Source organism: Haliaeetus leucocephalus, unplaced genomic scaffold (genome assembly GCF_000737465.1).
Source record: "Haliaeetus leucocephalus isolate CR32 unplaced genomic scaffold, Haliaeetus_leucocephalus-4.0 Scaffold566, whole genome shotgun sequence".
Lineage (NCBI taxonomy): Eukaryota > Metazoa > Chordata > Aves > Accipitriformes > Accipitridae > Haliaeetus > Haliaeetus leucocephalus.
The window spans coordinates 3943790-3947992 of NW_010973002.1; positions in this window are offsets into that span (position 1 = coordinate 3943790).

A 4203-nucleotide genomic window follows, 5' to 3' on the forward strand; every position below is an offset into this window, starting at 1 on the left:
CAGCCCCCGCCGATTACTTCACGATACCTCAAAGTACCTCCCCTCCTTTCGTCGCTCCCGTGGCCCTCCCCGAGTAATTTCTGCTCGGAGTTTCCACCCCTTCGGGCCAAGTGGGAGTAACGCAAAGGTTAACCGTGCCCTGGGCCGGGCGGAAAGTACCTCGCAGTGCGGGCCAGGAAAGCCCCGCCGGGCCTAGGTGCGTTCTAGGTGCCGCCCAGCCCGGCTCCGCTTCCCCGCTGTCCCCTCGCTGCTTGTACTGTTCTCCGCCGGAGGGCTCGGCTCCCGGAGGAGGCGGCGGGTGGCGTTTTCCCGGCAGGTGAAACGCACCTGGGCACCTCGCCCTGTCACACGGCGGTGGCCGGCCCTCGGCCCGGCTGGCTCACGGGCCCCGCCGCCGGGGTGGGGAGGGCTGCCGGCCTCCGGCCTCCGGGCCGAGCTCAGCGCCAGCGCCAGCCACCGCCGTGTCATCACTTCGTTTCTGGTACCACCGAACAGATGTCGGTGCGCGCAGGATCCCAAAAGAGTATCTCGACGCAGCGTCCAAGTCTGCCTGTGCAGGGTACAACGCAAACGCAACCCGTCTAAATACCGTGCTGTTTCACAGTCGTTGCCAACGAAAGGCTGCTGAGGCGCTGTCAGCCCCTGTGCTCAGCCTCGAGGAGCTGATAAGGACGGTTTACCGTCTGCACGTCAAAGGTCAGAAACCGAACGCACGCTGGGTTTGCTCAAGGTTGCCGAGGAGGAGACGGCAATGAAACGCCCCTGTACTCCCACTCTTGGGAGTTTTTAAACGCTGTACCTACCATCTTCCTGCTTCATCTTGGAAAAATCCACTGTTTCAGACATTGGACTGTCATTCCTCAAGCGGCCATGGCCCAAATGGGGCTATGAGGTGATGGTAACAGAAAAGGGTAGCATCTACATGACTTCAAATATTGTGGCATTCTTGACTTAAAAGCTCCGTGATTTCAGAGGTCACAATTTCAAACTATGTAAGTGGTGAGTTGCACGTCCCAAGAGAGCTCCGCTGGGTGCTGTTCTTTGAAATGAAATGCACTTGTGACAGGTGAACTGAACTCAATTTACTCCTGTCTGACGCTATAATGTCTAACTCCTGGGTCATGATGTTGCAAATTCATGGTGATTCAAATGTATCTGGGAAAAAGGGTCTGGGATGAGACATAAAGAAATTCAAGCAAGTGTCTTTAAACAAAATCCCAGCAAAAGAAATAGTTGCTGAAACTGATCTCTATTTTGGGATTTTGACCTGCACAGTCTAAGTAGTGCTGATGGGAGGAAGAATACAGCTAATACTCCATATGGATATATTCTCTGTGAATCTCTTTATCAGATCAGAACTTAAATTATCATAAGCATTATAAAGAAAATGGCTTTGTCCTCAACAGCATAAATTATCTTGTGAATTTCTAAGCATAGGCTGTTCACCATACAAATAGGAAATGGAGTCCTTACATCCACCACTCCTTATGAGAAGGACATCCAAGGATTTGGCATTCTAGACAGAAAGACAATACCTACAGTCTAACATGGAAGAAAAAGAATGGTTAATTTTGAATATACAATCTGAGAATAAGGTAACTGAAATGAACACTATTCATTAATTTAAACACTGAGGAAAAGGATGCCAGTATTGGGTAAGAACTATGCACCCTGAATAGTAAAAGTCACCAGTATTAGCAGTAACAAAGAAGCCAAGGCCTGAAGGTGCCGATAGTGGAGGACTCTATCAGTTGAGGCCGCTGTAACTGTTCAAAGTATTCTGCTGGTTTATGTAAAAAGGAGCTTCTCCCTATTTCTTTAGTTTCATTCCTGCCATGGTGGAAGCCAAAGACTTAAAAATGTTTACTTTGCAGTGACAGCATCTTTGAATATATTGTTCTTTAGATAGTGTTTATAATGCAATAATATAAGCCTCCTCTCAAAGAACATTACGCAGGAGATTTGAATAATAATTCTAGTTTTACAAATGGAGAAACTGAATCATCTAAGGTCACATAAGAGACTTTTAACAAGACCACTTTTTTAAGACCGCTGGAACTGAATTTAAGTGTCAATCCATTGTCCTATCTACAGGGCCATGAATGCTTGAAGTAATGTGGTTGTGGGATCTCTGTCCTTGGAGATATTTGAAACTCAGCTGAACAAGTCCCCAAACAACCTGATCTAATTGGACCCGTTTTGAGCAGAGGGCTGTCTGGGCCTCTAGGGGCTTTTTCCAACCTAAGTTATTCTACGAATTTTTATGTTGGAAAGTGTGTAATTCTCTGTTCTTATATTACACGTATACCCAATTTCTATACAGTGTTATTACTGTGCTTTCTTTCCAGCATTTACATTTGTTTTATTGAAAAAAAATAATTGTCTATTACAGTGCTGGTGAACAGCCTCTCTCTTCAGGAAACAGTTTTGAAAATGTTGCATCTGCAATGAATTTTCACTAGAGCTGGTCAAAAAACCCAAAGCGTTTCTTACAAAACCTATGTTCCTTTTTTGGTTGAATATTTCCAACCATCTTTGATGTGCCATTTCATGGGGGAGAGTCCAAACCAAGATTGCAAAGGGAAGAGTGATGGTGTTTTACAACTTCTAATATCAAAACTTTTTTAAAAAGAAAAATGCATTATGTGTTCATTAGCCTGTCATATGATTTCGTACATTATCATGGCATCTTAGACATTAAAATCCCCATAGAAAGCATTTTGGTATACTTAAGTTAATTGCACTTTCCTCCAACTTCCCTATTTTATTAATTTAAAATCTTGCTGGAGGACAGTAATTGTTTTGGATTTGGTGGCTTCACTTGATCGCACTGACATGCAAATTGTATTTCTTTGCTATATAACTAAATAAAAAGATCACATGCTTCTCTGTCAGATACAGTTGCATTTGCAATTGCTTGTGTTCTTTTTTTTACACAACATTTGAATCTAAACTGCATCTATTGTATATAAAAAGTCAGTGTATTTTGCAAATCTTTCATAACCCATCAATGTAAAATGATGGAAAGATTCAAATTCAGTGGCTGTTCCTAAAAAACAGATTGCCAAGGAGTCATAGGCCTCTCCCCAAGCAGTGCAGACTATGAACAATCCACTTATGCTGTTTTTTCTATCCAGTAAAATTCTATATAAAATTCCAACTGCCTGATGCAATACACAAAATTTTTGCCAAAATGTAATTTTGTAATTTTGACAAAGTTATGATGCATTTCCATATAAGGTATTAAAACTATGCACATTTTTTCTAATTTCTAGGCTCAGTTCTCACTGTGAAAACTGGTAATGTCAACTTTCAAAATAGAATATTTACTCCCCAAAATAGCATTTTTCATGATTTTTTTCATTAATGCCTACCCTAGTTACCAGTCCATGCTACTGAACTTCTGATGCACATGACACAAAGAGAAAATGGTTCATTTTAGGGAAAAACAATAACCCAAAATAACTAACACTCTAGTTAGAGTTTTTTGTGAAGGCTTCCATTGATTTCACATGGGCATTTCATGTGGGCTTACAAATCTTGCTTGGGTTTGCAACTTCAGTGGCTTCAGTAGGCCTGCATGAAACAGCCTGGCAACATCTGAAGCATGATCTTTTCACATTTACCTTCCTGATGTTAACAGTTTGGTCAATGTTATGCAGAGACAGGTGGAATATCACCTTCTATTTTCCGTATGTTCAGCCTGGTGACTTGTATATACTGTGTCTAACTGTTGTTCTTACTCATCACTTATTTGTATGGGTTTAACTATAAGAGGATTTTTTTTCTGGTCTAAGTGCCAGCAATATTCTCCCCTTTCTGCTTTTCTGTAGAGAATTACTTGCAAAACCCCAGCGGTACACTTCTCTTCCTTTCTTATATAACCAATTGAATTCTAAAATTTGTATATTAAAAAGAGAGTATGTAGTCCTCTAGAAATCTCAGATCTTGGTCTTACGTGCTTCAGTGCTTGCCAGAAGCCCACTGAAGAAGTGTGTGTTATGAGACAATAAACCTGAGGTATTTCACACCATTGCAAGAAAAAAATTGCAATGCAGATGGATCCTCGACTGAAACGGTCAGCATGCAGTTGAGGCAGAGACAGCAGTGGCTTCTCAGGTGAGAAGGTATCGGTCTGTTTAGGGTTTACAAGGTCAAAATCAATGCTTTAAGCTCTGTACAGACACTAATTTCCTAGGACAT